General features: G+C 41.2%; 1 protein-coding gene across 4 annotated transcripts in view; it reads right to left on the reverse strand.

The window, feature by feature from the left end:
- The window catches only part of aff4 (AF4/FMR2 family, member 4), a 97187-nt gene extending 80790 nt beyond the window's left edge, over positions 1 to 16397 (reverse strand). For all 4 annotated transcript variants that reach the window (XM_020525966.2, XM_020525959.2, XM_020525947.2 and 1 more), the window contains exon 1: positions 16046 to 16397. The gene's annotated coding sequence lies outside the window, so the exon portion shown is untranslated. The remainder of the gene's footprint in view (positions 1 to 16045) is intronic.
- Between the last annotated feature and the right edge of the window lie 7754 nt (positions 16398 to 24151).

Here is a 24151-nt window from a genome sequence, read left to right on the forward strand (position 1 = left end):
GCAGGTGGGCTTGCCAGGAGCAGCATCAAGTACAGTAAATCCTTTGGAGCCACAAAAATCACAAATTCATCTATTTGTGCCAAAAAAAGTAACAAAACTCAACATCCACAGGCAAAAATCATGTACGTGCCTATTTTTAACCTATTTTTAAATGACCTCCGCACTCTCAAATTTCATAATCTGAAACAAAACACGCAGATACAGAAGAATGATTGTGTATATACAGAAAAGGTGTCAGTATTACTTGTGTGCCAAACAGCACAAGTAACAAAAGATAGACAGGTCTAAGCAGTTCCACACCGAATGGATCTGATCTAGTTTCTGCAGTCCCACCACGTCCACTTATGAACAATGGTAGATAATTAAATAACTCGCTAGAGGTGGTGGCAGCCCCAGAGATATCCTCATCCTTAGTGGAGAAGCACAGCACACAAGTGCAAAAGATAAGGCTGAAGCCTTTGCAAAAACGTTCAGCAAGATGTGTCAAATGAATGATTCATCTCTGGAGGATGCAAAGGTCCCCAGCATCACAGATGTTAGTCATCAGCCAATTCAATTCATATGATATCAAGAAATAGTTGGAGGAACTAATTACTGCAAAGACTACAGTCCTCGACAACATTCCAGCAAAAGTACTGCAGATGTGGGCGTTTACTCAACCATGTGGAAAAAGCCCCAGAAATGTCCTTGCTCAACAAACTGTATTCTTAGGGATGATCAACTGTGACAGAGCTTGCTCAGCAATAAGCTTCTCACTGACACTCAGTTGGGTTATGTCAAGGCCACATTAGTTGCTGACCTAATTACAGCCTCGGTTCAAACATACAAAAAAAAAAGTGCTGACTTCCAGAAGTGAGCTGAGTGCGACTTCTTCACTTCATAGCTGCATTTGATCAAGTGTGGTATCAAGGAGCCATCTCAAAACAAAAATCAATGAAACTCAGGGGCAAATCTCTCCGCAAGTTTAGTCATACCTAGCACAAATAATGGTTGTGATTCTTGAAAGTCAGTCACCTCAGCTTTACAACCTCTTTAGGAGTTCCTCAGGGCAATGCCTATGCCCATCCATCTTCAGCTGCTTCAGTTACCTGACCATGATCATGATCATTAAAAATCAAAAGTGGGGATGCTCATGATTATGGTTGCACAATGCTCAGAACCCGTTGCAGCTTCTCAGATACCAAAGCACTCTAATATCCAAAAGCAGGAAGACTGCAAAATACCTAGGTCTGAGCGATGGAGGAAGCAACATTGTGCCTCATAAGTGCCAGGCAATGGTCATCTCCAACAGGAGAGAATCTAACCATCAACACTTGACATTCAATAAGATTATCACTGCTGAATCCTCCACTATCAACATCTTGGCTGTTACCATTGACTAGAAACTGAATGGCACGAGTCATACATTATACATTCCCTCCAATACCATGAACATAATATATGACGTGGATAGAGAACTGGTTGTCAGACTGGATGCAGAGAGTTGGAATAAATGGGTCCTTTTCAGAGTGGCAGACAGTGACGAGTGGGGTATCGCAAGATTCACAGCTGGGACCCCAGCTGAATGCAATACACATTAACGATTTGGATGAAGGAACTGAATGCAATATCTCCAAATTTGCTGTTGACACTGACCTGGGTGGCAGTGTGTGCTGTGAAAAGGATGCTAAGAGGCTGCAGGCTAACATGCACAGGCTGACTGACTGGGCAAGTACTTGGCAGATGTAATATAATGTGGATAAATTGAGGTTATCCACTTTGGTGGCAAAAACAGAAAGGCAGATTATCTGAATGGTTGTAGTTTAGGAAAAGATGAGGTACAAGACCTGGGTGTCATAGTGGGACAGTTGCTGAAGGTTGGCACACAGGCACAGCAGGCAGTGAGGGAAGCTAATGGCATGCTGGCCTTCACAGCAAGACGATTGGCAAATAGGAGTAGGGATGTATTGCTGCAGTTATGCAGGGCCTTGGTGAGGGCACACCTTGAGTATTGTGTACAATTTTGGTCTCTTAGTTTGAAGGACATTCTTGCAATTGAGGGAGCCCAGCGAAGGTTCACTAGGCTGATTCTTGGGATGCCACGACTGACGTATGAAGAAAGACTAGATTGACTGGGCTTGTACTCACTGGAATATAGAAGGGGGGGGCGGAATCTCATAGAAACATATGAAATCCTGATGGCACTGTATAGGCTAGATTCAAGAAGAACGTTCCCGCTGTTGGGGATGTCCGGAACTAGAGGGTCACAGTCCAAGAACAAGAGGTAAGCCATTCAGGATGGAGATGAGGAAGAATTTCTTCACTCAATTGTGAGCCTGTGCCACCACCAGCACACTAAAGGAGCTGTGTGTACCATCTACAATGATGCACTAAAGGAATTTACCAAGGCTCCTTAGACAGCACCTTCCAAACCCCATTATCAACTAGAAAGCATAAGGACAGCATATAAAATGGACAATATGCAAATTCCTCTCCAAGCCACTCACCACCCTGATTTGGAAATATATTGTCTTTCCTTCAGTGTTGCTCTGTTTAAGTCATGGTACTTAGCATTATGGCTCTACGTACACTAAAAGGACTGCAGTGGTTTGAGAAGGTAGCTGGCCACCATTTTCTCAATGACAACAAGGGATGGGCAATAAATACTGGCCAGCTGGTGATACCCATATCCCATGATTGAGTATTAGAAAAAAAAAATTCAAATCCTATTCACTAATTTGCAATTAGAGTTGTCACAGGGGCTGTATTTCAGATTTTAGCAGCCAAACTTCCCAGCAAGAAATAGGTATTAAAGTATTAATGCTCTCAAGTCTCAACTGAGATTGTTTCACATAAGTCAGTTATGAAGCCTGAACTGTTTCTACTACGTACAGTCTAACACATTTAAGCAGTTATCAAAAAAGGTACCGACCTGACTTTTAGGATACTTTTACCCAAGCCCCACCCGACCTTTGCTTTATCCCATATGAAATCCTCAGTCAAGTTCACAAAGGAAGAGGTCACCTCTCTTAGTATTCCGAACCTATGACATACTTGTCTAACCTGCAAAATACTCGCAGAGGTACCACAAATGATAAGATACCAAATTAAAGGTGATTAAGCTCAACTACACAACTGAAGTTGCTATAAGAATTTAAGTAATAAAAATTCAATAAAAAGGTTCATGCAAGTATGCATCAGGTATAGTCTATACAGGCATGTGGATCTTTTGTGAAACTATACTTGTGCATCGTGAACAGTATCTGTTTTATCAATATCGCCACCTTTGGTTACAAGTGGTGTGATCACAGCAGCTCATTATTACTGCAATTGTTGCCACTGCAGGAGTTAGGAATTGCTTCAATATAATGTTATCAAAATTTCAAATATGTATACCACCTTGTAAACTCCCTTCCCAACACCCATTTATCTACATCTCTTAAAATATTACAAAAATGAAATGGACATCTATAAATTAGATTTATAGAAAGGGAGAAGTCTGGAATAAAAACAAATGGATATACCCCAGGAACAGAAAACATGCCACACTCCACAATGAAGAATGTAGGATGGCATATCAAAAAATATGAGGCATCAACTAGGGATGTAAAATAGTAAATGGTTAAACAACTAATAAGTTTTGGAATGGTCAGTAAATGTATTGCTGTTAACATTTAAAACCAGATCAGAAAGAATGCTGTAAGCAAGTAAGTTTTTTTGGAAAAACATTCATAAGGTTACAGGATATCACGCAAGGTATTGTTACGGTTGTTCTTGTTTCACCCATTGTTCTTTTTCTTCTTTGGTGAAGAAAATGTAGACTAAAAAGCTGAAAGAAATGAATCAAAATTTTGTTTTTACTGAACACACTTGTTAACATGTAACAGGTTAACCAATATAAACTCAGTTGTTTAACTAGGTACTTTTAAAAATAATATTTACAACCCTAGTGTCAACCTGGTTTGTTACAAAAAGACTGCTTGCATGCCAAACAGTAGAAGCAGCATATACATACAGGACTAAGCAATCAAAAAACATAATCCCTGCAGTCCTGCCACAATTAGAATCAAGTTGTGGTTCAATTAAATAACTAAAAAAAGAGGAGACTCTGCAAAAACTACATCCTCAATGTGAAATCCAACAAATCAGTGCAATAGACAAGGCTTGAAGCATTTGCCAGAACAGTCAAGTGGATAATCCATCTTAGCCTCCTCTCCAGGTCTGCATCATAACTGCCAGCCTCCTGTCAATTGATATCAGGAAAAGGCTGAAGGCACTATATACTGAAAAGGCTATCGTCCTGACAACATTCCAGCAATAATAATGATGACTTGTGCTCCAAAACTAACAATGCCCCTAACCAAGCTGTTTCAATATACCTGTAACACTGCTGCCCAACTGAATGTAGAAAATTGCCCAGCTTCCACGTCCTTACAAATCAGGCCAAGACCTACCTGATCAATTTTTGCTCTCAGTCAACCTCTTATTAAAGTGCCGAAACTGGTTATTGACAATGTTAGCATGCAGCAATTGCTCAGCAACAGCCTGCTCGCTGATACCTTGTGTGGGTTGATAAGAGGTGTGTAACATTCATGTCACCCAAGTGCTAAGCAATGACAGTGACAATCTCCACTGAGAGTGCATCTAACCATCACCCCTTGACATCCAACGGCAGTACCGTAACCGAATTCCCTACAAGCAATTTCCTGTGGTTGCTACTGGTCGAAAACTGTAATGAACCAGTCACACAAATATTGTTGCTACAACAGCAGGTCTAGGAACCTTATGCCAAGTAACTCACCTCCTGTCTCTCCAAAGTCTGTCCACTATTTACAGGGTACAAGTCACAGAAATGATAGAACATCCTCCTACTGCAAAGATGAGTGCAGCTCCAACAAGACTGAAGCTAGACGTCTACCAGGACATGGAATCCTGCCTGACTGGCAATCAATCCACCATTTTCAACATTCATTCCCTTAGCCACTGATGTATAATGGTGACTGACTGTGTACCATTTACAAAGATGCAATACAATAACTCGCCAAGATTCCATCCACAGCACCTTCCAAACCCATGACGTCCATCACCTAGAACAACTAGAATGAATACTTCGAAATGCTACCACTTGCACATTTCCCTCCAAGTTACACAACATCCTGACTTGGAACCGTACTGCCATTCCTTCATCATTGCTGAATCAAATTCCAGGAATTCCTTCCCAACAGGTGTCCCCACACCACAGACTACAGTGGTTTAAAAAAATCAGCTCACCACCAGCTTCTCTGGCAATTTGGGTTCGACAACAAATGCTGGCCTAGCTAGTGTCACCCACGTCTTATGAATAATTTAAAAAAAAATGAACAGTGAGAGTAATTCTTTCCGAGTTACAAACTTACTGCTTTGGCCATTCACTGAACCTTGAAATGCTGTTATTTTAGAAGTGACTGTCAAAATCCATTTTAAAATCATAAACACTTCTTGAACAAAGTGGTACAGATCTTTTATTCCAAAAATTCCTTGTTCAAAGAAATGGTTTTAACAACCCACTTTAATTCACTATAATTTCATCATCACCATCTCATTAATCAGTGAAACAATCCATTACTATTTACTACTTTGGTCATAAGAAATCATAGTCAATAATTATTTCATTGCTTCGACAAAGCAGTCTTGAAGTTCAACATATTCCCTCATCGTTGTATTCTATCATACAAAACCGATGATACATCAGCTTATGGCCTTGTCTACAGGCTTCTCACCCTGTGTGTCTGTACCTTTGCTTTCTTTGACATCTAATCAATTAAATTGTATTCCTTTACCAAATTTATTACAATGCTTGTTTTTAATACCTAAATCACACTAGCCATTATCCAGTCTGAAAGTTCCTGTGCCCTTTTCAAAACCCTCATCACAATTAACTAAACTGCCCGATTTGATGCCATCAAAAAAATTTCAACTTTGTTGCCTCCCTCAATCAATACATAGCTCTATAAAACACCACCCATCACATCTGCCCAGTCTACACAATTTCCTTTTAATTCTCAAACTCTACTTCCAGATACCCCTTTAACTTTGTAGTCAGACTTCTCTTAAATCCATTCTGCTGTCATAAGTATTTCGTGATCTCATCAAATACTTTTATCAAAATCATATAAAAGCATGAAGTTGTCTTTCATTTATATATCCTGCTTTTTGAAAAATTAAAGGCTAATAAAGCAGGGCTAACTTTCTGTCTATTTTGGTGCACAATTATTGCAACATTCCAAATAATGCGCAAGTGGCCCTTGTTACTTTACTAGTTAAGTAAACTTCCAATTTAAAATACAAGATCAAATTCCAGGATGAACTATTAGTGCTGAAGTAATGACTTTTCTAAAGCATTCCTTAAGCTTTTAAAAATAATATTCATCAATTTTTTTTCATACCTGTTATGAGGCACTTCAGGACAGGTGGGATGAGAGCCTGAATCTCCTAATCCTGAAAAATAGACACTACTATTGAGCCACAAGACCCCATTCCAAATTGCTTTGTTCTCTTAATGGTTTCTCATTGACCCAATTAAATGAGAACTGAATTGAGCCAGTCTCAGAGCAGATATTTTGTATAGAGATTCAAAAAAAGATACAAAGTTCTGCTCTGGATGACATCATCAGGAATAGTAGATTTTTGGCAGTGTTATTCATTCCCACATTACGGCAGGCTTCCATACCCTGACAAAGGTTCTACCAATACCTGTTTGCTACCATTTAGCAGAACACCAGATGGGTAGTATGTAGCACTCTCCATTCTGGTGCTCCCTTTGTACTACTCATACAACTAAGTGAATTCAAAAGGATGGAAATCCCAATTAAAACAACTTTAAATTGGTTCATGCAATTCTATCACACCAACTACTCATACGTGCTCTCCTCTGCACTAGAGATATGAAATGGTGATACATATACTGAGGACCTCCCAAATCTTACCACAAGGCATGATCGCCAAGTCTCTGTTGCTGGCCTCTATAAGTACCCTCACGTTCTGACCTCAGTATTCAAGCTCTTCTAAATATCACAACATGTTCAGGAACAGCAAATTATCTTTCACAGCATACATGAATGGGTGCCACTCCAACTGCGCAAAAGCAGCTTGACAGCATTTACTATAAAACAGTTCACTTGATTAGAATGCCAGCAACCTTCAACATTCGCTACACCATCAATACACTATGACAGCATTACATACCATCTACAAAATGCAGAAAGTCAGCAAGGCTCCTGTGGGAGTACCTTACAAATATGTGATCTCCATTACCTAGAACAAGGGGAGCAGAATTTGGGAAACCACTGTCTGCAAGTTGTCCTTCAAGTCACACACCACCCTGATGGAACTGTATCACCGTTTCTCTAATGTTACTGGGTCAATATCTTAGAAATACCTGTCTAATAGCACTGCACATGTCACTACGCTCCAGGACCTCAAGGACCGCAAAAGGTCAAGACTTGGTAAATAGGGTTAAGGAGAATCCGAAAGGATTCTACAAGTACGTTAAGGACAAAAGGGTAACTAGGGAGAGAATACAGCTCCTTAAAGAACAGCAAGGCCACCTATGCATGGAACCGCAGGCGATGCTCAACGAGTGTTTTGCATCATTGTTTACTGTGGAAAAGGATATGTAAGTTAGAAAACATGGGGAAATAAATAGTGACATCTTGAAAATGTCCATATTAAAGAGGTGGTGGTGCTGGACATCTTAAAACAAAAAGGTGGATAAGTCCCCAGGACCTGATCCAGGTGCACTCGAGAACTTTGCGGGAAGCTAGAGAAGAGATTGCTGAGCCCCTTGAAATATTTGTATCATCGATAGCCACAGGTGAGTGCCGGAGACTAGAGGGTAGCTAACGTGATGCTACTATTTAAGAAAGTATGGAAAAGCCAGGGAACTACAGACCAGTGAGCCTGATACCGGTGGTGGGCAAATTGTTGGAAGGAATCCTGAGGGACAAGTTTTACATTTATTTGGAAAGGCAAAGACTGATTAAGGATAGTCAACATGGCTTTGTGTGTGGGAAATTGTGCCTCACTAACTTGATGGAGTTTTTGAAGTAGTAACGAAGAGGATTGATGAAGGCAGAACGATGGACATAATCTATATGGACTTCAGTAAGGCATTAGACAAGGCTCCTCATGGTAGACTGGTTAGTAAGGTTAAACCAGACGGAATAGAGGGAGCACTAGCTACTTGGATACAAGACTGATTTGAAGGTAGAAAACAGGGGGTGGTGGTGGAGGGTTGCTTTTCAGACTGGAGGCTTGTAACCAGCGGTGTGTCACAAGGATTGGTGCTGGGTCCACTGCTTTTCATTATTATACAAATGATTTGGATGTGAATATGGTTAGTAAGGTACGGTTAGTAAGTTTACAGATAACACTAAAGTTGGATATGTAGTGGACAGCAAAGAAGGTTAACTCAGAGTAGAACGGAATCTTGATCAGATGGGCCAATGGGCCGAGGAGTGGCAGATGGAGTTTAATTCAGATAAATGTGAGGTGCTGCACTTTGGAAAGGCAAATCAGGGCAGGACTTATACAAAGTAGTTGATAACGTTCTGGCTAGGAGGTTGAATAGCTGTTAATGGAAACTGTTAGTGGCTAACAAGAGGTAGTGTGTAATGGCAGGCTATGTGATAACAAGACCTGGTATGTGGGGTAGGGGCTAGGACATGGGAGAGATCAGGCCCTAAAATTACTGAATGCAATATTGAGACTAGAGGACTGCAAGGTCCCAAAGCAGAAAATGAGGTGTTGCCCTTCCAGCTTGTGCTGAGCTTCACTGGAACACCGCAGCAAGACTGAGACAGATGTTGGCCAGGGAACAGGGTGGTGTGTTAAAGTGGCAGGCAATTGGAAGCTCAGGGCTTTTTTTTGCAAGCAGAACGTAGATGTTCTGCGGAGCGGTCACTCAGTCTATGTTTCATTTCCCCAATGTAGAGGACACCGCCTTGTGAGCAGCAAATGCAGTGGACTAGATTGTGGGAAGTGTAGGTAAAGTACTGCTTCACCCAGAAGGTATATTTGGGCCTTTGGATACTGAGGAGGGAAGAGGTAGTGGACAGATGTTACACCTTCGGCAGATGCAGCGAAGGTCGCTTTGGGGGACATTGAAGTGGACCAGGGCACCCCTGAAGAAGGCAGACAAGGGAGGGGAATGTGTCTGGTGCATCTCACTGGAGGTGGCGATCTTCCAATGTGGATCGTGGGATGGTAGGTAAGGACAAGGGGAGCCCTATTGCTGTTGCAGGAGGGAAGAGAGGGGGTGAGGGCGGAAGTCTCTAAAAGGTCAGCCATGATCTTATTGAATGGTGGGGCAGGCGGCCTACTCCTGCTCCTACTTCTTATAAAAGTTCAGGAGATGGGTTGGACCCAGTTGACAGCCCTCTCGACAACAGTGTTGGGGAATCCTCGGTTGATGAAGGTGGACATTTCAGAGGCTCTCTTGTCAAAGTTGGCCTCATCGCTTGGGGATTCTGCAGCCCTCTGGAAAACAGAGTTCAATAACTTTACAGCCTGAACTCTTCCAATGTCCTAGCCCCCTACCCCACACACAAGGCCTCGATATCACACAGCCTGTGGTTACACACTACCTATTGATAGCTACTAACAGCTATTCACACTTTTAACCAGATCATTATCATCTCCTTTGTCTGTCCAACTGCTCTCTCTCTTTGGGCTCAATCCCCACCTATCATTTACTCCTTACCCCTCTCCTCACACTATCTTCTGCATTGAGACTGACATTTTCCTAGCTACCATCAGTTCTGAGGAAAGGTCACCAGACCTGAAACATTAACTCTGATTATTCTTCACAGATGCTGCCAGACCTGCTGAGCTTTTCCAGTAACTTCTGTTTTTGTTCCTGATGTGCATGCTAGGTGGATCAGTCCTAGTAAATGCAGGCTTATGGGAATGGGGGGTGCTGGGTCTGAGTGGGATGCTCTTCAGAGGGTTGGTGCAGACTCTGCTCTTTCCACACTGTAAGGTTCTGTGATTCTATGGCAATTTGCAATTGGGCAATAAATTCTGGCCAAGCCAGTACCACATTGATCCCATGAACAAGGGCCAACTAGCACTCGGTTTATTTTAGTCCTTTTCAACCTATAGAAACTCTTCAAGTTTATTTCTAGCTGGCTTTCTCTTTTTCTCCACCAATTTGATTAAATTTTAACTTCTTTTGCCAACCACAGATGGTGTCCTTTCCTTTAAGTTTTTTCTCATCGCAACCTATCTTTTCTGATTATTCCAAAATATCCCCTTAAGTATCTTCCACTGCATCTTTATTGATCTATCCCTTAATCTAATTTCCCAGTTCATTGTGGCACTCACATTTTTACCTTTATTTTTCATCTCTACTCAAACTGATTTATACATCACCTTCTCCAGGAGAGCTCGCATATACTGAGTTTATGTTCACCGGAGTAAAGATTAGCGGGTGAGTTACCATGAGGTATTTTAAAATTAAAAAGAAGTTGAAGGTTCTTCCCTACTTATCTAGCCTAATCCTTGTGGTGAGTCTTCCTTGTGAAGGGAGGGGAAGGGTGGGTGAAAGGGAAATAAGTACAAATATGGAAATTTCTGTTTTCTATCTAACCTCATGAGAAAACTTAAAATTTTAAAACTGAAGATCAATAGATTTGTTTAAAAACAAAAGAATGCAGATGGTGGAAAGCAAACAAAAACACTAAGTACTAGAGAAACTCAGCAGGTCTGGCAGCATCTATGGAAAGAAAAGCAGAGTTAACATTTCAGTATGATACTTTTTCATGATCTCATTGACTTGATGGGCTGAATGGCCCACTTCTCATCCTGTCTTGTAAGCTCAATAGGCTTGTTATGTGAAAGCACTCTCAGGTCAAACATGGACAAGGGAACTTCATGTTGATTACCAGGTACCACGTATGCAGCCTCCTCTCGCATAGAACAAAACTTCACCATGTTGGAGGAAGCAGAGGGTGGCAAGGCACAGAATGCACTCTGCTGGAGACCTTCATTGTTCATCATCATTACTGATTGAACTAGTGAAGTCCTAAAGGCCATAGCTGCTAGACTGGGTCTGTAACAGTGGTGAAAGAATTAATCAGGAGGAAAAACATAATTAGCCTCATCCTCCTCTATCCATGATAGTAATCAGTAAGAGAGTGACCACCATACAGCCCTTGAGGAATAAATTCAGTCTTCCCAATAGGGGAAACCTCAATCGTGTTGTATGGCACTGCTACCACGCTAAATGTGACAAGCTGTAAGTGGATCTAGCAGGCATACATTAAAAGCTGTGAACCATCATCAGCAAAAATGCACTTTAACACTCTCAACCATCTGAGTTACTGTGAAGGACCCTCCTTCTCAACCTCTCCCCTCCTCTGAGGCATGGGTGAGCCTCAGGTTAAACCATCACCAGTTGTCGAACGAGAGAGAGCAGCTTTTGGTCCGGTAGGACAGTGGCAATATTACTTTTACTCTACCACAATCTGGAATCTCATGGGCCTGCCATATACTTGTTTCGACCATTACAATCAAGCTAAGGGAACAACTCTCTTTCAATGAAGTGCAGGAGGGCATGCCAGGAGCAGCTCAAGATAGAATTAAAAATTAGGTGTCGATGCTATGAAGCAATAATGCAAGATTACTTGTGTGCCAACAGCATAAGCACCAAGCTATTGACAAACCTAAGCAATTCTACATCCAAGAGATCAGATCCTTAGCTCTGCAATCCTGTCACGTCTAGTCATGAATGATGGTGGACAATGAAACAACTTTTGAAAGAGTCATCTCAACAATTATCACAACTTCATGAAACGTGAGCCCAGTATATTAATGTAAAAGATAATACTAACATGTGCAACAATCTGCAGTGAATACTGCTAAGTGGATGATCTACCTGAGCCTTCTCCAGAGATCCCCTGCATTACAGACACCAGTTATTTAGCCAATTCAATTCAGTCCAAGCAATATCAAGAAATGGCAGAAGGGACTGGAAGGCCATGGTCTCCTATAATACTCTGACAATAGTACTGAAGCTAGTCCAGAAGAACAGTACTGAAAAATAGTCCAGAACTAGCTGCATTCCCAGAAGCTGTTCCCATACAGCTAAAACATTGATACTTACCATGCATGTGAAAAATTGCTTAGTTGCATTCTGTATGCAAAAAGCAGGATACATCTAACCTGGTCAATTAAAGCCCAATATGTCTACCTCTCATCAGCAAAGTAATGCAAGGCATCATTAGCAGCACCATATGGGGCATCTGCTTAGTAGAGAAACATCGAAGATAAGGGTATGAATAGGCCATTCGACCCCTCAAGCTGCTCTGCCATTCATAACCTTATCCGATCTTCCCCCTCCACCACCTCCCCTCCCACTTTTCCCTTGATCCCTTTAGCCAGAAAACCTTCTCCTGGAAAACATGTAATGTTTTAGCCTCAACTACTTTGAGTGAATTCTACAGTCTCACCACTCTCTTGGTGAAGAAATTTTCCATCTCAGTCCTAAGAGGTTTACCTCTTATTTCTTAAACTATGACCTCTGGTTCTGGACTCCCTCACTATTGGGGATATCTTCCTGCAGCTAACCTGTCTAGTCCTGTTCGAATTTTATAGCTTTCGATGAGATACCCCATACATTTCTAATAACCCCAGGCACTACAATCCTAACCAATTCAATCTTTCCTCGTACATCAGTCCTGCCATTCCAGGAATCAACTTGGTAAACAAAAACAGAAATTGCTAGTGAAACTCAGTAGGTCTGGCAGCATCTACTTTCTTCCTACAGAGTTAATGTTGAGACCAATGATTCTTCATTAGAATAGAATCAATTTGGTAAATCTTTGTTGCACTCCCTTTATAACAAGAATATCCTTCCTGAGGTAAGGAGACCAAGACTGCACACTATATTCCAGCTACAGCCACGCCAATGCCCTGAACATTCGCAGAAAGTCCTCCTTGTTCCTGTACTTGAATGCTCTTGCTATGGCGGGTGACATATAATGCACCTTCATAACTGTCTGCTGCACCTGCACATTTACTTTCAGAAACTTTTGCACAAGGACACCCATGTCTAGTTGAACATTCCCCTCAATTTACATCCAAATGATCATTTCCCTTCCTATTTTTGCTACCAAAGTGATTAACTTCACATCTGTCCACACTGTATGAAATCTGCCATGAATTTTTCCATTCAGCTTGTCCAAATCACACAGCAAAATCACTGCATTCTCCTCACGCCTCAACCAACTTTGTCATCTGCAAATTCTGAGATATAAAATTTAGTTACTTCACCTGAAACATGAACATATATTGTAAATAGCTGGAGTCCTAGTACCAATCCCAGCAGTACCCCACCAGTCACTGCCTGTTATTTAGAAAAAAACCCATTAATTTCTACTGTTTCCAATCTACGAACCATTATTTGAATTTTACACATTGATTCATTTGTGGTACCGTCAAAAACCTTCTGAAAGTCAAGGTTTTCAAACACAATTTTACTCTCGTAAATCCATGCTGACTGTGCCTGATTCTAACACTATTTTCTAAATGCTCTTTTCATTGTGTGAAGTAAAGAAAATAATCTGGAACTGACACTCACCACAAGGCTAAGATGGATAGATTTGTTTTAGGTGAAGATGCCATGGAGCTCATAGATGAAGTTAAGATCAGACATGATTTAATCAAGTGTTGAAAAGGCTGCGGGTGTGAATGGTCAAACAGCAGAGGGACTCCTACTCTGTCAGTGCCCTTTCTGAAGTTATATCGAGACTTAATTTATCAAGTGACGTAAGAAAACTCCTTGGCACTATTATGAAGAGAAATATAGATTGCCGCACTATCCAGACCTGTATCTGTGCTTCAACCAACAGCACCAAAATAGAGTCTGCCATTTTCATTGCCATTTACCTGACTTGCATACTCACATTGGTTGATACGCTCTCCACAGTTCAAGCTACCAAAAAATGCTTCACTGGTTGTAAAGTGTTATGGACTGTCAAGAATTATGAGTGGATTTACATAAATCCAAGTTCATTTTACTGTTGTGATTGAAAGTAAAATCAATGAAAGCCAAGAAAAATAGTATCCCCTAATCTTTTAATTTGCAAGGACTATTCAACTCATTACAAGCTACATCTAACTGGGACTACGGAGGTTATCTCCAAAAATATTCAGTAAGATCCCAGCAAGAGGTCTGTGCTCAGTCTGCGTAATGTACAATTTAAACTGAGATCATATGGCAGTTGGTAGATATATAAAAGTAATTCCTTTAATGAATCATAACTTGCCACAACCCTCAAACTACATTACAGAATTTATATTTTCCTGTAATTAGCTTTGAAACATTGCGTTATCAGGTCCTCTAGTGCTTTTATCTCCTATGGAATTTTCAGAGATTGAAAAGTAAACTCCCCAAAATGGTGGCATCATGAATGCAGATGTAAATAAATAGTGTTTGGTGAAGACAAAATGCCAAAAATTAATGCAAGAAATTTAGATGATAAATAGAATTTGAAAAGTGTAACATGTGTTGGTTCTCAGAATTCATCCCAGACTTTCACTGCCAAACCAGAGTGCAGGCATTATTTTGTTTTACTATTTAGTGACTTTCAGTGAACAGAATTTTTAAAAAATCAACAAGTAACAAACACAAAAGTCAAAGTTGACTAACAGTGTTATAATGCTGTGATTCTATTAATTGCATTAACAGCCAAGCTCAAGTCTAACAAGAGAAAGAACAGCATGATGCACATCTGACCCATACGTGGAACAGACCATTTGAAACAAGTTAATGTTCAACATGTTAGGACAGTTTAGTTTAAGAACAAATTCAACAGTCAAATGCAAGGAAATGAGGTAATCCTAAGAAAATGTTGCAGAATTATTTGGAACAATTCCATAGTTTATAAACCCTGCCCACAAGGCTCCTTTTGCTGTGTCCCTTAGACTGCTTTCCAATTGTGTGCGTTTAAGCCGCAGACTGGCTCACCACCATTGTGATATCACAAAAACATCTTCACTACCAACATTGTATATCAGTAACAAATTTATTCAGAAATCAAACCATCCATTAAATTTGGTACAGTCAATTTGAAGATGGGCAAAACAGCTAAACCATCAACATAATATTCTTTTGGCGAATACAAGTCATGTTTTCAAATGATAAAGTCAAATACTCATTACAAATCTAAGATAAAATCAAGCATAATTAAATTTTGTAAGTGGGGCACATCACAAAACTTGCTGGTCCAAGGCAACTGAATAGATATTTGCGATAGCCAACACCTGACGCAATTCAGCCTAATAGCCCCCAGTAGCTGGTCTAGACAAAACATTCATAAGTTTGTACTTTCTCAGCAGAACGTAAATACGGTCAGTATTAAAAAATACTGGCAGAAGATTAACGATCGCAGAGAGTATGGGGGACATGGGGAGGAAAGTAAGAGTCTCCTTCGTACGTTCTTCCGTTTCTTTTCCGAGAAACTGCATGTTTAATCCTATTGCTGCCAACAATCCTGGGGTTTGTAGTTCTTATTGAGCGCATCAATTACCTTGGGAGGGAGCTTATTGGTCAGGAAGGACAACTACTCCCGGGATGCAGTGTTGCCGCTACGCACCCTGCAGACCCTGTTTGAACAAAAGGGTTCGGCCGTAGTGACGTCGCACTGACTAAAACTGTTTTTGGAGAAGGAGGAGGCAAAATTCAATCTTGCACACCTCAATTCCCCAACATCCCGAAGGACGACAGTTTTTTTTTGGGGGGGGGGGGGTGGTGGTGGTGAGGAGAACGGGACAATGGTGTAGAAAATTAATGAAAACAGGTTTTGAAAAAAGATAATCTGAAAAATTGAACTCCCCTGCCGTAGTGTTTTTAAATGTTTGGTGGGGGGGGTAGTGCTGGTGAAGGAGGAGAGGACGTTTGTTAAACTGATAATAATCAGTTAGATGACCACCTCCTTCCCTAGCAGCTAGACAGGGCGGGAGGGAATTTGGAGTTTTTACAGACTCCTCGGGCCCACTGAAAACACCGCAGCGCCGGCTTTGTTACCTTCAGTCCTGTCCGAGGTCCTGAGCCATTCTCGCACAACGATACACGCGGGGAGAAAAGGGAGGGGGAGATCAGGATTGATCCCGCCGGGAGGTGGGGTGAGACGGGGAGAAGCACCAACGGGAACCGGCCGGGCCGCCCCTATCGCCTGCCGATCGCACTCAGAAAGCAGACAACACCTCCCTTCCCGATCGACAGCCGCTTGTAGAATCCCTTCGTGTTCATCGCAATGTTGTCGTCGCTGCCGCTGCTCCGAGAAACAGACATATATACATATAAAATAAATAAAAGATTTTTTTCAAAAAATGAAATCACGAAGCCGCCATTTTAGGTGCCGGCCCTGAGCAAGAACAGCTGGTAACCGGGGGGGAGCGTCACGTGACCTACGCAGCCCCGGGCGGGGCTTACCTGTTACCCCAGAGCATCGCGGGATACTGACAGCACGTGACCGGAAGCAATCTGGCACCGCCCACTTGTCCCCAGGTGTAAACTCACTCCAAACCTGAGAAGCTGCTTCCAAAGAGATCTTAAGCGTCAAGTACCCTGCCCTGTTTCGGGGTGGTCTAGCTAGAATCAAGCGTTCACGTCCTGGATACACTTTAACACCTCACATTGACCTGTTATATTTTAAAGTACAAACCTAAGTGGCTTTTGGATATCCACGGGACAGATAACAGTACAAACCTAGTAACTCTCAGAAATGCACATGCTGCTCCTACATTTTAAGCTATACAAGATGAGTCGGCCTGGTATGTCTTATTTATCACTTGTGCAGACTTTTTTTTCCTTAAGTTTGTTACCAATGAACCAATATTCCAGATTCTCGAAAGATCTGATATGGTTAGGTTCTGCTTCTTTCCTCACAAATGCACACTGCCCCATCAGCTGTTTCCCAGCAATGCCTGCCTTTAACTCATTCAATTTTTACACTCATCTTCTGACCCTTCCCCATTCATGTAAGCATTCTTCTTACCTGTTTTGCAAAGGTGATGAATTAGGGTTTTTGTTGGATGATCATGGGTAGAATCATTGAATCATTACAGCAAGATTAAAGGTATTTGACCCAATCAGTCATAGTCATAGCGATATACAGTATGGAAACAGACCCTTTGTGCCAAAGAGATAGTAGGAACTACCGATGCTGGAGAATCTGAGGGAAGGTGTAGAGCTGGATGAACACAGCAGGCCAAGCAGCATCAGAGGAGCAGGAAAGCTGACATTTTGGGTCGAGACCCTTCTTTAGAAAATTTCCTGCTCCTCTAATGCTGCTTGGCCTGCTGTGTTCAAAGCTCTACACGTTTGTGCCAATGTGTCCATGCCAACCAGATATCCTATATAAATCTAGTCCTATTTGTCCCATATCCCTCCAAATCCTTCCTATTCATATACCCATCCAAATGCCTTTTAAATGTTCTAATTGTACCAGCCTCCATCACTTCCTTTGGCAGCTCATTCCATAAATGCATGACACTCTGCATGAAAAAGTTGCCCTTCAGGTCCCTTTTATATTTTCCCCCTGTCACCTTAAACCTATGCCCTCTAGTTTTGGACTCCCCTATCCCAGGGAAAAGACCTGGCCTATTTACTCTATCCGTGCCCCTCATGATTTTATAAACCTCAATACAAGTCACTCCTCAGCCTCTGACGCTCCAGGGAAAATAGTCCCAGGCTATTCAACCTCTCCCTATAGCTCAAACCCTCCAACCCTGGCAACATCCTCATAAATCTTTTCTGAACCCTCTCTAGTTTCACAACATCCTTCCTATAGCAGGGAGACCAGAATTGCACACAGTACTCCAAAAGTGGCTAAACTAATGTCCTGTACAGCTGCAACATGACCTCCCAACTCCTATACTCAATGCACTGACCAATAAAGGCAAACCTACCAAACGCCTTCTTCACTATCCTATCTTTCTGCAATTACCCTGCTAAGTCCCCTAAGAATCCCACTTTATTTTTCTAAATTTTAATGAGTACAGGGCCAACCTACTGAACCTCTCCTTGTATGATAGTTTCTCCATACCCTGCATTCACTTTCTCTGGATTGCTTCTAAGAGCCAATACATCTTTCTCTAGACAGGTGGTCCCAGTATTCCAACTGTAGTCTGACTTCTTCAGATATTTAAAGCATCTAGAAAAAGGATGAGAACAGGATGGGCCACTCTGCCCATCCTGTCTGTGCTGGCCACAAAAAAAGCAATTGAACACGTTTTCCAACACTTGTTCTGTTTCCTTGGTGGTTATAGAATTTTATGTGCATTATTAGACAATTATTAAATCAGTTAAGATTTTATGCTTTTACCATACTTTTAGGCAGTGATTTCCAGACTCCTGCCACCCTCAAAAATACTCATCTCCCCTCTAATTCTTCTACCAATCCCTTCCATTCTCCTTCCCATCTACTCTGTCCAAGCCCTTTACAATTTCATACACCTCAAACAGATCTCCCCTCAGCCTGTGTTCCAAAGAAATGAAAGTTAATAAGGTAGGGATTGGCACCAGGTTCAGGGAGAGAACGGGTCCTCAGGATTGGTAATACTGAAGGATCATCCTCTCATTCAACCAAAGTTGTTGGTTCTGCCTTTATCAGAACAAGGATATTAAGGTTTGTAATCACACAAGGGTGGAATGTTGTTGTTGACAACAATGGATGGTAGGAATTTCTGAAGATGTTTGCAGATTTCTTCACAGGTAATGCTTTTTGACTGATCCTTGAAGATACCATTTTCAAACCAACAGTACAATAAATGCAAATTGCATATGTCATGTTAAAAGAATTATATGAAAAATTCACATTCATGGTTTTGTATTCTTGCCTTTGAGCAATAGTTGTGTGGGAAGAGCTAGTCAGTGACATTTGGAAAATTAATGATTCCATAGTAACTGCAGCTGTACCAACAATCATCCAATAAACAGTGATTGTGTATACGTGTGAGAAGTCATTTCTATAATCAGATTTTTTTTGTTAGATTCTCTTTCTGAAGCAAAATTAATCACTTTCATATGGAACTTATATTCTGTGTGTTTTGGAAAAACAAATGAGTTACAATGCTAAAAGATAAATTTGCACTAATAACTGAAAACATACTTTCTGTAAACAATAATGCTAATTGAGCTGGCACATTCACTTTTTGCAACTTATTTGTGACATATTCTGACTGTGCCGGACTTGGTATTAATATTAAAAGTTTCTAGAGTTTTCTCCAGTAAAAATCCTAAACTTCATGGTTTACATTGTCAGGTTTTTGTAGCAAACAATGCATGTACTCTACTACACTTTTCCACTACAGTAGTCCATGAAGTATAGAATTAAAGACTTCATAGTAGTTAAAATGTGAAACGTAATCTGAATTTACTTGCTTATATTCATTCTTCATTTGGTTTCCAAACAATTTTGGGAATAATGAACCATAAAGGGAAAAATAGAAACAGAAGTTGCTGGAAAGGCTCAACAGGTCTGGCAGCATCTATGAAGAATAAAAATCAGAGTTATCGTTTCGGGTCCGGTGATCCTTCCTCTGATTTTTTTACTTCACAAATGCTGCCAGAGCTGCTGAGCTTTTCCAGCAACTTCTGTTTTTGTTCCTGATTTACAGCATCCACAGTTCTTTCAGTTTTCATAAAGGAAGAATCCTTGAGAAGGACACGCATTCTGCCAAAGTTAGTACATACTCAGAATGCTGCATCCAAAGAATGGTAATCGCAGACTGAGAATGTTAAGTGAAAATATAAATGGTAAGCTGAAGTTTTTGAAAGATTAACACATTAACTTTAACAAAAACATACCTATGGGTGACACAATGTGTATTTATGTAGCACCTTCAACGTAAAAATATTCCAAGATACGACACAGGAGCATTACAACACAGGTTTAATATTGAGCCAATAAAGAGATATCAGAACAGGTGAGTAAAAGCTTGATGTAGTGTGTAGGTTTCAAGGAGTATTTTAAAGGAGGCAGGAAAGGTCAAGATGAGGGAGATTTGAGGAAAGAATGCGAGAGTTAATCGGAGTAAAGCATCTGAATGCATGACTAACAATGTGGAATGATTAGAATGAGGGATACCCAAAGATGGAGTTAGAGGAGTGTCGATATTTTGGAGGGCTGTGGAAATGGAGATCTCAGAGTTAGTCAGCAATGAGACCATAGTGAGATTTGAAAATAAGGATGAGAATTTCAAAATGGAGAAATTGCCTAAATGGGAGTCAATGAAGGTCAGGCATAAGTAAACAGTACTTGGTATGAGGTAGAATGTGGACAGCCAAACTTTGGATGATCTCAAGTTAAATCTAATATTATTGTAATTTGTAACTATTTGATGTTATTGTTTTGTTTAAAACTCCATTACCTTCATCATCATTGGTTGTTCCTTAAATCATTAAATTTGATCTGTGATATTTTTCATTGCTGTCACTTTGAGCTAGTTGCTAATTCTGCCAATGTGATACTGGGTAAGGATTGGTTGAAGTAGCTTGCTCTCACCAATTCTCCTTTGACTTCACTTTGTCTTGGGCCTATTTAGCAACTAGTGGTACAGGGGACATCACAGTATAGTATCGATGGAATAGGCACTGTTCTTAGATACCAAAAGGATTTATTGCACGATAGTAATAAACAAACTATCTGTCTTTGGTCAGACATAATTACAAGAGTATTAGACAGCTGGTACAAGATCCACCTGCTCTCTCTGAAAGCTAGAGTACGACTTATTGTTTCTATCTTAGTGATACATAATCAGAATGGGTGGCGTTCAATCAAACAAGAACATTAACTCCTTCAAAACCATTACTTTATATGACATCATTCATGACTTCAAATCACGATTCACCCTTCTCCTAAGACCACATCGGAAGCACCATATGCAATAGATTAGGTTGGAGGAGATGCAGGTGAAGCTCTGTCTCACTCTGGTTGGAGTGGTTGGTGGGGAGTGTGACCTGAACTAAGGAGTGGCGAAGGGAATGGTTCTCGTGGAAGATGTTCTGCTGGTGGTGTCTAATTGAAGTTGGTGGAAGTGTTTGAGGATGATATGTTAGATGTGGAGGCTGGTGGAGTGGAAAGTGAGGACAAGGGGGAATCCTATCGTTATCATGTTTGGGCGGGGGGGGATGGTTGAGAGCTGTGGAGTGGGGAATGGAGGCGGCGCAGTGGAGGGCTGTCTGGATGATAGAGGGGGAAAAAGAGCGTTGTTTGAAAAAGGTGGACATCCAGGATGCTTGCCAGTGGAACGTCTCCTCGTCAGAGCAGATGTGACGAAGATGGAGGATTGGGAAAACGGGATGGAGTTTTTGCAGGATATGGGGTGGGAGGAGTTGTAGTCTATGTAGCCATGGGAGTCTGTGGATTTATAGTAAATGTTGGTCTGTAAACTGTTGCCAGAAATGGAAACTGAGGGGTCAAGAAAGGGAAACGAGGTGTCTGAGATAGACCAAGTGAATTTGAAGGCAGGGTGCAAGTTGTTAGCAAAGTCGATGAACTACTCTAGTTAAGCCTGGGTGCAGTGGCTCAGAACACAAATTTGAAGAACAACACCTTATCTTCCAACTGAGCACCCTACAGCCCAGAAGACTCAACAATGAGTTCTCCAATTTCAAATAACCTTGCCACCTATCCCCTGGCTTCCCATCCAGCCCCACCTTCTACCTTCCAGCCACCAACTGGATTCATCCCGCCCATCGACCAACTAGGTCGTACCTACCACCAGTGTCCACCATTCACCACCATTCCATCTCCCCCCCCCTTTTTATGTACAGCTCCAACTACCCTACATTCAGTCCTAAAGGGTTATACCTGAAACATTGATTGCTCCTTTCCTCCAGATGCTGCCTGGCCTGCTGTCTTCTCCCAACTTCCTGTTTGTCTACCTTGGATTCCAGCATCTGCAGTTTTTTTTGTCTCTAGACAATTTTGGTCAATCCAATTTCCTATCCATAAACAAGTATACGTCCATGAATTTCTGCAAGTATCTACCTTCAATCCTCCAAAACTGTATTCCTTAAAACAGGTCTTCTGTCATTTTCAAACTCCAAATGTCCAAAGTCATGCTGCACATTGATTATCCTAACTTAACCAGCACTCTTAGCTTTTCTAGGCCATTTTGACTTATTTCTCCTAACACATTTAATTTAAAATTCCAATTACCATAAATTTACTTCAGTCTATGTCTGCAATACAGACACAAACATAGAAAATAGGAGTATGAGTAGGAACTTTGGCCCTTTGAGCCTGCTCTGCCATTCAATAGGATTTTGGCTGATCATCCAACTCAATACCTTGTTCCCGCTTTCTATAACCTTTGATCTCTTTAGGCCTAAGTACTGTATCTAATGTCTTTAACAAATCCAGTTTCTCTTCACACATCAGTCATGATTTAGACAATGAAGAAGGCAAAAGATGTGGGCCTTCATAACAAGAGGATTTGGGTATAAGAGTAGGGATGACTTGCTGCAATTGTACAAGTCCTTGGTAAATCTACACCTGGAGTATAATCTGCCATTTTGGTCTCCTTAGCGGAGGAAGGATGTTATGGTTATGGAGGAAGTGCAATAAAGATCTACCAGACGAACTCCTGAGACAGCAGGACTGATGTATGAAGAGACACTGGACTGGTTAGGACCATATTCTCTGGAGTTTGCAAGAATGAGGGGGATCTAATAGAAACCTATAAGATTAACAGGATTGGGCTGGTTAAAAGCAGGAAGGATATTCCTGCTGACCAGATAGTCCAGCACTGGCGGTCAGTATAAGGATGTGTGTTAGGCCATTTAGGACTGACACAAGGAAGAATTTTTTTCCACACAGAGTGGTGAATCTGTGGAATTCTCTGCCATAGAAAGCAGTTGAATGTTTACAAGGAGATAAATATAGTTCTTAGGGCTGAAGAGATCAAAGGGTACAGGGTGAAAATGGGAACAGGGTATGGAGTTGCGTGATAACCCACGATCATACTGAATAGCAGAACAAGCTCAAACGGCCATATCACTGCCTCCTCTTTGTTCTATTTTCTGTACCACCCCACAAATCAATCTAGTCAACCTACATGCCAGAACATGCCTCCTCATAAGACAAACAAAACAGTACACAATACTCTAGTGTGATCTCACATGCCCTGCTCCTGTACTAGGAATCCTCTCCAATACGAAGGCCAATATACCATTTGTCTTCTTCACTGCCTGCTGCACTAGTATGCAATCTTCCAGGAACTGGCGTACAAGGATACCCAGTCTTGTTACACCACCTCTTTTCTGAATTCCCACTATTCAGAAAATAATCTGTCCTCTTGTTTTTGCTACCAAGGTGGATAATCTCACATTTATCCACATTATACTTCATCTGCCATGCACTGTCTAATCATTCAACTTGTCCAAATCACACTGAAGCATCTCTGCAACCTCCTGACATCTCATCCTCCTACCTGGCTTTGTCCCATCTGCCAACTTGGAGATACTACATTTACTTCCTTCATCTAAATATACATTTAGTGAATAGGTGAGGTCCAAGTACTGTTCCATGTGGTATCGCACTAGTCACTGACTGCCATTTGTGAAAAAGATGCATTTATTCCTATGCTGTCTAACAACAAGTTCTCTATTAATCTTCTTCAGCCTCATTATCTATTTTGAACACTTTGGTCCCATGACTGACTTTGTGTACCATCCTCTCCCTCCTCCAAACAGCAAGCAACCAGGTTTTCCACTTCCATTGTCCTACACGTTCCATAAAATGACCATTTCCATTCAAGCAAAAATCCAATATCTTCTCTTGAATTCAGTGGCATTACTATTGCAGAATTCTCACCAAGAACATCCTGGGGATACTGATCAGAAACCAATCTGGATCAGCCATATAAATATGGGGACCTCAAAACTATGTCATAGGCAAAATATTCTGAGGTGGATAACTGAACTGCTGATGCCTGAAAGCCTGTCCAAAGACAAAAGTCAGGTGTGTGATAGGATAATTTCCATTTGTCTTTGAGTGTCACTCCAACAACACTCAAGGTTTGGCATCATTCAGGATAAAGCAAACCATTTGATCAGCATCTCACCCACCACTTTAAAACTCATCCCTTCACCATTAATTCATAATGGTAGCAGAATATACCT

The sequence above is a fragment of the Rhincodon typus genome, chromosome 12, assembly GCF_021869965.1.
Source record: "Rhincodon typus isolate 14 chromosome 12, sRhiTyp1.1, whole genome shotgun sequence".
NCBI classification, from domain to species: domain Eukaryota; kingdom Metazoa; phylum Chordata; class Chondrichthyes; order Orectolobiformes; family Rhincodontidae; genus Rhincodon; species Rhincodon typus.